General features: G+C 34.8%; 1 non-coding gene across 1 annotated transcript; it reads right to left on the bottom strand.

The window, feature by feature from the left end:
- Window positions 1-10,638: 10,638 nt before the first annotated feature.
- LOC115448012 lies at window positions 10,639-13,442 on the bottom strand. Its single transcript, XR_005112446.1, has 2 exons — window positions 13,257-13,442; window positions 10,639-11,921 (listed from the first exon to the last, which is right to left on the bottom strand). It is a non-coding gene; the product is annotated as an uncharacterized LOC115448012 (transcript).
- Window positions 13,443-14,299: the final 857 nt, after the last annotated feature.

The raw sequence follows: 14,299 nt of genomic DNA on the forward strand, positions 1-14,299 counted from the left end.
ATATAACTTATCATATTAAAGTTCATGTAAATAATACTCTTTTTATGACCACTTATTTGGAAGCATAGATTAGTGACTTTTGTATTTAATCGGCTTATACTTTTATGTGAATAAATAGAATTTGCTTAGAAGTTGTGAAACAGGTTTTTAATGTAACACCCTGTATAAACATAACATGTTGTGACACCGCCCGGACGCTCCAACCCCCTCGGGCCAAACTATTAACTTCGTAAACTACGGATAAAATTATGTAAAGTGTTAGTGGTGTTGTTACTATTATGTATTTTAGAAGTTAGCGTATTTACATGACGTTCGTGTCGAGTTTTGATAACCTAGAGCGTTGTGATTTCTATTGTTTTCGAGATTTGACTTAGCTTAGAGCAAAGCCTTATGATTTCTTTTGGATGATTTGTCGACTATGTAACTTTATTTATTCTTACATTAATTTTAATGCGGTGAAATTAATAACAGAGGGAAAATTAATTGAACAGGTTACTAAATCAAATAGATAACGTTCCAAGAATTATGGCTTGAGATACCATCGAAAATAGAGAACGAAGTCCATAGAGTATTTGACAGGAACGAACTGAAAGATCGAACCAGTACAAAATTGAAAAAAGAAAATGTCTATAGAGACGCCTTAACTGTATAAACCCAACTCTCGTTACCAGAATTTCTTATTATAGTAATATGTTACCTATTAAAGGTCTGAACACCAAAAAAAGAAGAACCGACTGATGCCTCAACATCTGCAACTTAGGTTATACTGATATTGGTATTATCTTAGCGATGACAGGACTCATTTACCATCAGGTTATGCATTTACGAGTTATTTTCTGAAAAAAAAAGATACACCTATAAAAGAGTGAATGAGTTAAATGCCAATAGTTATATGTACTAGTTCATTTTTACATGACTCAGTAAAGTCTAATTTGTAGATAAATTCTAGTTCGCCTCGGCACTGGAACGAAGCCAATTCGTTAAATTTATCTATTGCACTGTTTATGCGTTTGACAGCCGGGCGGAAGAGAGATCAACTGGCTCTCGATCGAGGGCAAACAAAAAATGTAACAATTATCAACTTTATTTCACTCGAGTAGATGATTGGACTTTCGATATAGTGTACGAACTATCTCTGATTAGGAAATCGAGAAATGGGTACATTTTTTGATTCAGAAGGGATGTAGAAAGACCATGTCGTAGGGACTTGATGATTTTTCAATTTCTTCGGGGTCTGGGTAGTGGAGACAGGATTATTTTTTTTCAAAATAGCTGTCAAAATAACACCATAAGTACAATATTAAAAGCAATTCGCTAGTTAAAATGAAATTCCTAAACATCCTACGTCTTAATTCTTCTTTTATACGATATCGTGTCTCGTAATTTGAAATACAATCTACTATCCTATATACCTTGATTTTTGTATCATCTTTTAAACTCTGATGATTTGCAATATTTATTAACCCCTCATGCCTTTGCCTTCTCTCTAATTTCAAATGTTTGCTGTTCTATATCTTGTTCTGTATCTTCTAATACGGCTGTACTGACCGAAGCCTGTTTTTACAGCACCAGACTGCCGCTCAGACCTTGGTGAGTGATCGTCTCATAACACTTATAATACTGTTAAATACTTATAACACTGTAAAATACTTATAACGCTGTTAAATTGAGCACGTTGCTTATAGCTTTGCAACCAACGGTTTTACACCACTTGCATGGTTACAACTTATGTCTTGTTCATGGTAAATTGAGAATTTTGAATTAAGACTGTTTTAAAGAAGTTTTTTTTTAATAGGATTTGAGGAGATAGTATTTTTAAGAAATGTAGGGAAATGTTTTTTAGTTCTATAATGATGGATGTAGAATGTGTTTGATAAGTTTCATGTAAATAAACATTTTATTTTTATCCTAAGGGGTTAGACCAAAAAATTTTTTATTAATAGTTATCGCCCCGCATATAGTTTGTCTGTACAAAACACTTCTTTATAATAATAATTTAACTGTATTATAATTCCAAAAACTTCTTTACTCTTTAACTTATAAAAGTACCGCCAAAAAACTCATAATTTTTAATAACCAATCCACTACAATTAAATAATGTCACACTCACGTATAAATTACTTATATTTAAGTTAAAATTACGATACACTTATAATTTAATTAAAAAATAATTTCACCTACGTTTCGAAACTTAATTTCAAAATTCGTCTCAGTTCTCAAAGTGAACCGACACTGGATTAACTTCCAGGAATTTGAACATAAAAATCCCCAAACAACGCTACAAACTCAACTGACCCTTTATAAAGAGATTAATGAGTGCTCCGGGAGCGAAGGTGTGAACCGGCGGGATTAAAATTTCATCCCGATACCGCCGGCCGGAACTCTTCTCGTCCTTGTCTTTAACCGACTTCAAAAAAGGAGGTTCTCAATTCCAATGTATTTTCACACTTGCAATATTATGGCATGGTTTTTGAACGCATTTTTGTATTTTCTCAAATCAGCTTTCTTTATTCTTCGCTTTTATTTATTGCTGACTTTTTGGCTGAGTTTTGTTGAATTTGAATTTACTTATTTATTATTTATATATACACTTTAACAGTTACAGTATTAAAGCGATATTATACAGACAATTACGTAGTAATTTAATAATTGGTTTCAATACATTATACTTAGGAGAAACAATTTCTCTAGTTACTGATGGAATCGCTCAATAACAAAACTTAATTTCAATAAGGAAGCCATTTTAATTGAAAATTATTTTGAATATAATTTTTTTGTTTAATATTTTAGTATTGTAATATTTCTATATTTAGGTACAGCTATTTGAACTTGATTAATTGCATTTTTAAATTAAATTACTATTTTACTGATTCATTCAATATTTGGAGTATGAAAGTTGTTTAGGTTCTTTCTCTTAGATACAATATGCTCAATGAATTTAAATTTAGTTACAAATGTTTTGGAGTTGAGCAATATTTTTTTAATTATGATAGTATTATTCTATGAGGTAACTTATAATGCCAACACCAACTTCATACCGAATCAATCAAGACATCAAATAATCATTGCATTGGATCACTAATGCAAACAGGAACACAATAATTACATATTTCGCGGCAAAAATGCTCTACGGTATAACCTACAGTAAATTCTGTAGCTGGTAATCTAGATCCAACAGACCGGCATAATTGTGACGACTGTCGAGGACTAATCATGCCTCGTCAGTCGGCATTCTATTGGACCCCCCTTCACCTAAGATTAGGTGTAGTAGGCTCCCGTATATAAAAAAACCCTACCCAAACAGATACTTTAGAGGTACATAGAATGGCCACTGTATTAATTTTGTGCGTAAGTTTATTCCTACTTAACCACCTGCGCTAAAACATAGTAATTTATTTCAGTACGACAAGAAATAAAAGTCGTCAAACAACTCTTTTACGAGCTAATTCAGAAAAATAGCTCTTTATAAGTTAGATTGGATTCCGCGGTCCACCCTAGTTGTAAAAACTTGCTGCTGTTCTAATTGTGGTCGCAGTTTGAATGCTATCTTGCGTTGGAATTTTACGTTTAACCTCTGAATAGTTGATGTTTGGAATTTTAAAGAATATGTATCTTTTTTTAATTCTAGCAGTTTTATTACATTAAATCGTTATGGTAAGTGCACTACCATTAATATGTTATACTAGTCTTATATTATTACATGCATCAAAATCGGCTGAACCTAAAACTACTCAATTATGTATAGATAATCTATATTTTGATATAAAGCTGAAGAGTTTTTTTGTTTGTTTGAACGGGCTAGAAGAACTACTGGTTCGATTTAAAAAATATTTTAGTATTGGATAATCCATTTATTGCGAAACACTATAGGCCATATAACATCACGCTATGACGAATAGAAGCGGAGCATTAATGAATGTTGCAAAAAACGGAAAAAGAATCCTTTTGAGATTTCAGATATAAAATATATCCTACGCAAAGTACAAAACAGAAAGATCATTCCACAAAAATTTCAAGACGTTTATTTCTATTTTTGAAAGCAGGTTATATAACAACCACCATTTATACAAACATCCTACTAAAAGCACGCCCCGAACCCAGTAGTTGCAAGTCACTCCTGTCCTGTCACGTGATTAATATGACCTCGGAAATTCCTAATGGTCCGGGGAGCTAAGGGGGGTGGCAGTGATTGGCCGATTCCCATTTCTTGTTCTATTGTTGCCAAATTGACTGCCGTCGATAATCGTGTCAATTTGTGCGTTTAAAACTTGTATTAGATTCTTTAGACCTCTTATTACCTGAGTTTTAGAAGAATGGGTCTCATCCGCCCATCTGTCACTTTCAACCTACAGTTTGAGTCCATGTTAAGGTCATTTTTATTGTATTGAAAAGTAAACGATGTACGTGATGCATTTCATTCATAAATACCAAAAAAGTATAGTATTTGATAAGCTTGTGTGCAGCAATAAACTTACCATTAGGTCACCCTCACACTTAATTGCTTCTTCTATATATAATATCCCTGTTTTATATACTGTCTCACTGCTGGACAACTGCCTCCTCTACTAAGAGAGTTTAAGACCTTAGTCCACCACGCTGGCCTAGTGCAGGTTCGCAGACTTCACTTACCTTCGAAATTTTTATGGAGAACTTCTCAGGTATGCAGTTTTCCTTACGATGTTTTCCTTCACCGTTTAAGCATGTTATAACTCACAAAGTATACACACATAACTTTAGAAAAATCAGAGGTGCGTGCGTGCTCTTGGGTTTTGAACCTGCGGACTTCCACTCCCAACTAAGCTGGCGCCGGTTGCCTTCTCTACTTTATACAAATAAGGTAGAATATTAAATATATCCGCCCAGATAGCTGCCATCGTATACAAGGTGTGCAATCCACCATAGAGACCCACGTACGTATGTCGCAATCCAGATTCAGCATGTGTATATCTAGTTATTAACAGGCCAGCATAATTGTACTGGGGAGGGATAATATTAACCCCACTTCGCGTACCATCAGGTGCAATGGCGCAACTTTGCCATGCCCAATATATACAAATCTCTAAGCTACCCTACTTATTTGCCTTCTCAACTTTTAATAAGATATTACAACTGCCCAGCAAACATCAGAAAAGTCCAACTTGAAAATTAAATTACGCCCATAAAATATCTAGCGACCCAGTTAACTTCGAAATATGATAAATGACAATTCCATAGTGGTCGTTGAACACAAATTGCATTTAGATGACGTGCAAGTTCGGTAAAACTTCGTTCATTGTGGAACGGCCGGCTGGATCTGAATTTGACTTACATCATAATGCTTTCAATGTAACACGTTGACTTGTATAAACTTAGTGTGGAGTAAACTGAACTTTGGTGATCTATGATTTATCTATGATCATAAATAATGCTATTTATCAATGGCGCTTGCAGAGACTATTAATAATGTATTTGCAGCATAGATTCGATAACCTGTAAGCAAGTCACCTGAAGTTATGTAGTCTGTTAATAAATCATCCACAATAACAAAAGAATTATGGATCTCTTGGTCTTCTTAGTTTGGTACTCTTGACAGAGTGGTCGTAGTTTTTGCGATGATGATACTTGGTAATTTACAGGCGCCGTCTATCTTTTCGGTGATGTTCGCATGTCTACTAATGCTTTTCCATTCTTGTCGGTTAGTAGTACTTCGTGTACACTATCATGGAAGACTGTGTTGGCGTTTTTATCAAATCAGACCAGCGAATATGGGATCGGACTCTAATTCTTTTTCCTTCTACTTGTCCTTGGACCAACTGACTTCATAGAGTCTACGTTTTTGAATACGTGAAGAACTTTAAAATACGCCATACGTTGAATGAACACCAATCATGGATTTATTTGCCCTTAAAAGCAGTAGTGTCTAGAAACCTAACCGATGATAGCTTTCTGTTAAGTTTTGTATGGTCAGACTGCCGACTCTCCTAACACACTCTCAACTATTCATTCTTAAGTATGACGAACAGGGTGGCCGCCTACGACCTCGCGCTTGCAAAGGGCATACAGAAAAAAATATTATCTTTCTTCGATACTAAATTAAAATACCTCGGAAAGATCCGCTGCCTAGAACCTAGCATTATTTAAAGATGTGATCATATGACAACAGTAAAGCTGACATATTTATTTTTTACAAAATAATATTTCCTTGAATACTTATTAATCTAACAATCACTAATCAAGATATTAATGTACCTAAAATTAAAACTAAACATCCCTTCATATAACAAATAAATTATATTCAATAATAAAAATCCTTTAACTGCATACAGCACACTTCGGTTTTAAAACAGGCGAGCTAGGTAAATAGGACCCAGACTCCAGGTAGGCATTCACCCTTCATCAAACGGCCACCCTCGGGTACATAAGTTGTCTGCCCACCCCATAGCTATAGGCGTATGTTTTTGAAATCAATACCACTCAACCCCTAGTCTGCGTTGTCTTCCGCTAGTAATAATGTATGCGGAAACTATCTATCACTAGTGTAATTTACCTCGCTGATACTAATGTCATGATACTTGCAATTATAGCCATGAGTTTAATGTTCCGCAAAAAAGGATAAAAAGCTGTTAAATACAAATTAAAATGTATGATTTAGATGGTGTTGTTAAAATATGAGGACCTAATTTGTATATTTTTGAATTTAGAATAAAATAAATAAAAATAATTGCTCTTCCAATGAGTTTAATACTCCACAAAAAAAGGATAAAAACTTTTTAAATACATACAAATGGAAATTATGATCTAGATGGCGTGGTTAAAATATGAGGACCTAATTTGTATATTTTTAAATTGGAATAAAATTAATACAAATAATTGGTCTTCCAAAGAGTTTAATGTTCCACAAAAAAGGATAAAAACTTTTTAAATACATACAAATGGAAATATATGATCTAGATGACGTGGTTAAAATATGAGGACCTAATTTGTATATTTTTAAATTGGAATAAAATTAATACAATTAATTGGTCTTCCAAAGAGTTTAATGTTCCGCAAAAAGGATAAAAACCTTTTAAATACATACAAATGGAAATGGTTAAAATATGAGGTCTTTTTTTATGTTTTTGAATTTAGAATAAAATTGACAATACAAATAATGGGTCTTACGAAGACAGATATTATTCGGAACTTATAAAAAAAATTTAGAACCTCGCTATAGCAACGGTTAAACGATTGCTATCAAAGAACACGGGTATGGTTCCTATCAATAGCAGAGTTTTCATAGAGCAAACGCTTTCTGCTTCCCTGATCCACTGATCGCGTAACACTCTGTATAGCAAATGAAGTTTCAATCCATTTCCACACGGAACGGTGCACGGCATTGTCGACAAAGCCGGCACCTAATAGGTATTTAATGTCTGCAGAACCCTTGCAATATCCCCGCGTAGGGGAGTTTCATCTATGTAATAGTGGCTATTGAATTTTTTATTGTGTAATGAAGTCGGAAGGGGTGTTCAGTTCGTTCAACCTCGATTGTTATGTAACCTGTCGTAATGGTTTGCATTTATCCGGTTGTTTTGAATGTAAAATAAATACTAAAGTTTTTTAAATGAAAAATCATGTGTTGAAAGTTTACATGTTATCTAGTTAGATACTTGATGGTGTTATCAAGTTACACTTTTCTGATGTTTGCTGGTCGGCAGTTGATTTATATTTAATAGATTTTGAGAAGGCAAATAAGTGGCTAATTTGGAAGTTCTCTTTTTTATACTGTCACAGCATAGTGATTCCATTGCAACTGGTGGTAAGTGCGATGTCCAATAGAATTTCGACTGACGAGAGGTGGTTACCAGTCGACAAACTTATGCCGGCCTGTTGGAACTGGATATACACAATAATGTTCAATGTTTGAGATATGGGAAACGAAATTAAATACCTAGGTGATAATAGACGTTTGGTAATTCGGAAAGCGGTTTTAGATGGATAAGTTGGCACATTTACCTCAAAAATGACTTCACAAGAAGATACGTTCGAATTCTCAGTCTCAACTGAAATTCCTTTCTAAAATTAAGTTACATTTTAGCATGACTATCTTTACAAATCCAAGTACCATTATCGTGAACTTTTGTAATTTTTCCCCCAAATCCTTCTTAAAAATGATTAATTTCGAACTTGCTCGCAGTGCGATGATAATGAACCCTCTCTTTCTCGCCCCCTAACCGGTTCGGGGGTTGGCGAAGGGTGTAATTAAAACTCTGAACAAAGGGTATTAAGTGAAGGCTCAATTCGAAAAGCATGTCGTCATGAATGCCGAGAATAGCTTTGTGTAGGTGTTTAGAATTTACGCTCGGTTCCGTGAGACGTATTATTTGATAAAAGTAGCAAATTAATAAATGAAATTAGAGATCAAGTATTCTCTTACAAAAAGAAATACTTATTACTTCGCACATACACACACACTCACGCCATTTACCCCCAAAGAAATAGGCAGAGGTGTGACAGGTGCACCTACATTTCGTCGTATGTATCTCGATACAAATTTCAAATTCCGGGCAGATACTGATTAGAAAAACCCAATATCACTTTGACCGACCATCTCATTACTTATATTAAAAATGATTTTTCAACCTGGTAAAATTAGCTTTGCAACAGCTGAATAAGGTTAAGAAGGTACTGTATCATCATCAACATCATCAGCCCGTTGCAGTCCACTGCTGGACATAGGCCTCTCCCAAGGTACGCCATAGAGCCCGGTCTACTGCTCTATGCATCCAGTCGTTGCTGGCTCTCTGGTTTACGTCATCCCGCCATCAATATAATTTACATCATGGCATCCCTCTAAGATTACCAGGGCTCGCACCCAAAATGCCTCTCTACAATCGCTAATAGAAAACAGAACAAATGTATGGAAATGATATACCTATCGATGAGTCTATTGCTACAGAATGTTGGTCTCTTACTAGTTGACCACTTACAAACCTTAAAACATTTCACGAAGAGACACAATGCCAGATTTCATATTAAATCCAATCGGATACACAAAATATCAGTGACCGAAAAGACCCTTTGGAGAGTCTAACCCGGATTATTTTTGGACCTATAATAAGTGTTAACCATTTTACAATCGAATACTTACGTAAGCTAGATATTTGCATCATAAATTTCTTCTATTCAATTGGATTCAACAGCAATATTTTAGGGTTAACCCGTTAAGGACTTAACCAAATGAAAAGGTTGTTAAGAAAACTGCATAACCTTTAACCCGATTAACAAGTCCCTCCAAAACAGCCAGTACTGTAGTCTGTACCAGCACTTAAAAACGAGACGACCGGACCGTTTATGAATTCTGCAGGTCATTCACAACTTAACACCTCAGGCGTTCTGTGAAGTGCGCGGCGCAAAAGACTCCGACAGTCACCTCCATTCGACACACGCACAATGAACTAGGTGATCTTCATCACCTAGTTTTTACCTGTCGGGTCACAACTGTACCAGTCTAGCGTGTTATGAATCATCCACACGTCTTTTATTCCCGATGGGGTAGGCAGAGACCCAAGTCGTGCGTCCACTTTCTATGGTGTATATTTTATTTATTTTATTTACACTTCGTACACATGGTATATAGGCGGACTTAATGCCATGTATTCAGGTCTTATATTCCGTCCCATGATGTGATAGAGAGCGAGCCTATCACCAACTCGAGCACAAATTCCAGACTCCGAGCTCATACTGAGTAAAAAACCCAATATTACTTTGCCCGACCCGAGGATCAAACCCAAACCTTCAGCACTGCAATCCTACAGTAATAAAGCAAAAACAAAAGCAGTAATATGAATCACCAACAACCTATATTGGTCTACTTCTGTTTTAAATCTAAATTCCGAGTTGAATATCCATATGGGAGATTTCCTTCGGTTAAATAAAACTCCGCAATCAAGTAATAATGGAAACGCAGTGCTTTGTTGCCGTGTACATTCTAAACATAACGAATGACGTGCAAAGCCGTGCAGTTCTTTGTACTTAATTAGTAGTTTTAATATGCTAGTTTTGATAGGTGTAGTGCTGCTGGTTTTATTATTAAAAATCAAGCCATCAAGTTCATAAACTGTCCATAATGCCAACTAAACCTACCACCTACATAATAACAGCACAGCCCGCTGACCCGGATCGATAAATATCTGGCATAGCTGAAAATCGTTGGGATAACAATATTGATTCTGGATGATTTATGGGCGCCGAACACGCGAAGTCGAATTCAGAGAGGAAATGACGCCCCGGATAGTTTCCAACGTCGATCCGTAACGTTAATTTGTTATAAATAGCATTTCGGGTTTGTTGTTGACGTTTCGTTATTGAGAAATATTACTTCAACATTGGAAATAAAAAATAATAGTATTATATACTGTCCCACCACGCTGGCCTTTTGCGGATTGGTAGACTTCACACACCATCGAAATTCTTCCAGAACTTCTCAGATATGTAGGTTTCCTCACGATGTTTTCCTTCACCGTTAAAGCAAGCGATAATTCACAAAGAACACACACATATTATTTACTAATTTTTGAACCTGCGGACATTCGTCTCGGCAGTTCGTTCCACAACTAACTAGGCAAATAAAGAAGAATAAAATATATTAAAATATCTTTATATTCTATTAAATTAAATCATAAATCTTTAATATAGAACTAAACTAAATATCAAAACAATAGCCAATATTTTGTTAAGAAAAATAACAAACCCAAGAATCTAAATCTAAAACCTTATTTCTTTCTATTAATAGAATCAGTCCAACAAAATCTTGTTGGTTGTTTGTTACCATGGTCTGTTTTGACGCCAACTGAAGTTTGCTGTATGCCTCCTTCACCGTGGCTCATGTCAGTTCTCTTTCTGCCACTATAAATAAATTCAACTACTTTATCATCTTTACTAATTACATCTTGAGACTCATCTTCAGATGCTTCCTTCACTTCTATTAAATCTTCACCAAGCTGTTCAAGAGTGGAGAATTTTGCCTTTTGATTATATTGATCGTTTCTTAATGCAGAATCTAATTTTCTTTCAATGCTTGACAGTTTTTCTAAAATACAGTCAAGTTTTTCTGTGTTATTAATCACTGCTCGTTGCAACGCTGTAACCCCACTTTTGACATCAATAGTTTTGATTTCTACTAAGCAATCTTTAATATAATCTAACAAGGGGTCTCTTATACCGTCCGTTAGTAAGTTTTTGTCTCTATTATTCATAAGATGTATTTTAATATTTCCTTCTCCAGCTATATTTTCTGTCGCAAGCGCTTCAAAAGATTCTGAAACAATCAACTTTCGCGTATCTCGAGACTTCGGTTTATGGACTATTTCTTTTTTTCGATATTTTCTCTCCGATACTTCGGACATCGTACAGCTCAGCGATTGATTCATGTTTATGTCATCTAAAGTGTTACAGCGCGAAGATCGGCTATTGGACTCCCTGACACTAAAACTTTCTCTATGACTGACTTTTTTCTTTACGGTATGTTTGTGTTACTTTATTACATTTCGCTTTTTCATACGTAGCATCGCGTTCGCAGCTGGAAGTGTGTTTTTTCGATTTCCTTTTAGATTTCTTGGCGGTTTTTACAGTGTAGTATGTGGGTGATTTGTCTCTGCTCGGCGGAATAACAATGGGTACTAAATTTTTTGCGAACTTTATCGTTTGCTCTAAAACTGATTCGTTGTTTACGTCAAGTTTATTTGTCTTCCTTTCTCTATCAGCATCAAAGTCAGTATTGAACTGTTGAGTTTTGTCGTGTTTGCATTTGTTCTTTTCTTTCTTTATTTTTTCCTGGCAAATATTTTTGCGGTCACGCTGGAACTTCTTGTGGAAGTAAACGGCACAATTGAAATCACGCTGATGTAGAAAGTAATTCTCCAAGTTAATACCGTTGATTTCCTTCAATGCGGATGGCCAGTCTGTGGGTAAATGAGTCATAATTAATGCTCGGACGAAACTTTATTACTTCGCAGGACTCGGGTCGACGTAGAATTTTATATAAAGTAATTATGCTTTGTAATTTTTAAGCCTATTTGGCCATACAGAATACCAATTTTCTCAGGTCCTAATTACTTTTTCAGTAAATCCTTCTCAAAATATAGCGATGATTAGCAAAATAAACCCAAACAGTTAATTTATGAGGTTATTTTTTAATGTTATGAAAATTATTTTTAAACTCACCTGCTTATAAAGGAATAAAAATATTGAAATATGTAATATCGAGTAAAAAGCATTTTAAAAAGCACAACATTTTGAAAAGGATTTTGGAACAAACCAGTCATACAAAAAAGTCAGATTTTGAAAATAAAACGCCTTTGATAACAGACAAACTATCTCAATTTCAAATAATCGGTATATAAGTATATCTCTAAATATAGTGAATATAAACGACTTTTATGAGATTTTAAAAAAATATTTACACCCGTTGTAGAATCGGAGCGTTGGCTCGTTGCCAAATAGTCATTACTTCCACTCCATGCCAACTTATTCGTATACATTTAAAAATCCTAAACTTTACAGGCGCATTGCTGCAGCCATTTGTATTTGGGGTTTAGAGGCAAACAATCGGGAAGTAGTTCTAATGACTTTTCAATGTTGTATACTTCGCTGACATTTAATATAGGGAGATTATTGGGACATTCACCTTATGAAATACAACAGCTAGTGTATACGTTGTTCTTCTGTAAGTAATTCGAATCAGAAGCTTAGATATAGTTGGTCGTATTACTTCCTATTTATCGAGCGGTTAGCTCGTCTAGTCAGTAGGAAAATAATCTTGGGACAATTGTTTACGCTTTAAAAGTTCTAGAGTTATATTCATGTTATAAAAAGTACTTATATTAAACAAGAAATAAGGGTGCGACAGCAATGACTGCAAAACCGTCAACAGATAAACAAGTGTAATGAGCATCCAATTATTACTAAGTCTCGGATTCTATCCCGTCTTATCGTATTTAATAATTCTCCCGACTTTTCGAAAATTACAGCTTTCATGATCACGGGGCGGACTGAGGTATTGGTCGTCCAAAAAATTACAAGTTACCATATCTACAAACATTTTACTTATATGTTTTAATAAAACGTGATATAATCCCAAAAAAAATGTTTTGCCCCAGGAAGACGAACAGTGCGATTATTCCAGATATTATTATAATTTGGTGGCCGTCTGGCACAAACTATCAGGCTCATCGGGTTGTTAATCTCGTCATTATTAAGCCCTATCTGCCTACCTAGATTAGCTGGTATCCTCTTACCTAATGCCATCCAAACGTATTCTTCTTCTTTTAACTTATGACTTCCATCGTTTATATGTCGATAATTCCTCCAATGTCGAACAATAATAGCGAATACAAAACAATGTCATATAAACTTGAATCCACAAAACAAAACTTGTATTCCAATATATTTGTAAAACCTGTTGACAAAATAAACATTGACAACTATTGTCAGCAATTAGACATAAATTTTCTTTTTTATGCCGAGATTCCGATGGGCAAATTTACATCCAAGGAGTATTTTAATGTGTATTTGAATCTCATCCTCATTAATTATTGATAAAAATCCGTCTAGACGCTCGCCTCTAAATATACTATATAACGAAAAACAATCCATTTTAATTTCATCTCTATATCCACTCAATAAAGTACGTTTTATTGTTCAACCCCAATTTATGTTCCTCCTAAATGAAATTTACACGTTACGTATTCGGAATAAGGTGGGTTTTCCTCGTTCGTATTTATAAAATGATAGGATTTTCTTAGTGACAAAGTGCAGGAAGCTCGCAGGCACAGACGCGTCGAGCCCGCATTTAAAGATTTATACCACAGATTCTCGATAGTTACTCACTTAATCGTAGAACAGTGATTTATATTGGCCATATCTTTAGTTCTGCCACCTCATAAAACAATTTTATTGCCAGTTATGTCGATTATTAAAAAGAAGATATTTTGAAACTGCTAATCGTAATTTACGTGCGATTTTTTAAATTATTTTCATGTAAGTATACTCTTAACGGTTAACGTTGTGCTTGTCAATAAATGATAAGAACATTATAAAAGGCCAATATTTTTTACCACTAATACGACTGATTTAAAAAATCAATCACATTTCAGTCTCAAGCTTTCATCAGACTGAGGCCAATGTTTTTAAACCATCCTTTTATTTCCGAGTGTGACGTGAGTTCGAAACTTAAATGTAGTTCTTAATATCTACGACACAAGACTCACATGAAAGAGTCAAGATTTTTTTTTATTAAATACTCGCGTCCTTATCTAATCACTTTGTGCGAGAACTGATG

Source organism: Manduca sexta, chromosome 16 (assembly GCF_014839805.1).
Source record: "Manduca sexta isolate Smith_Timp_Sample1 chromosome 16, JHU_Msex_v1.0, whole genome shotgun sequence".
NCBI lineage: Eukaryota > Metazoa > Arthropoda > Insecta > Lepidoptera > Sphingidae > Manduca > Manduca sexta.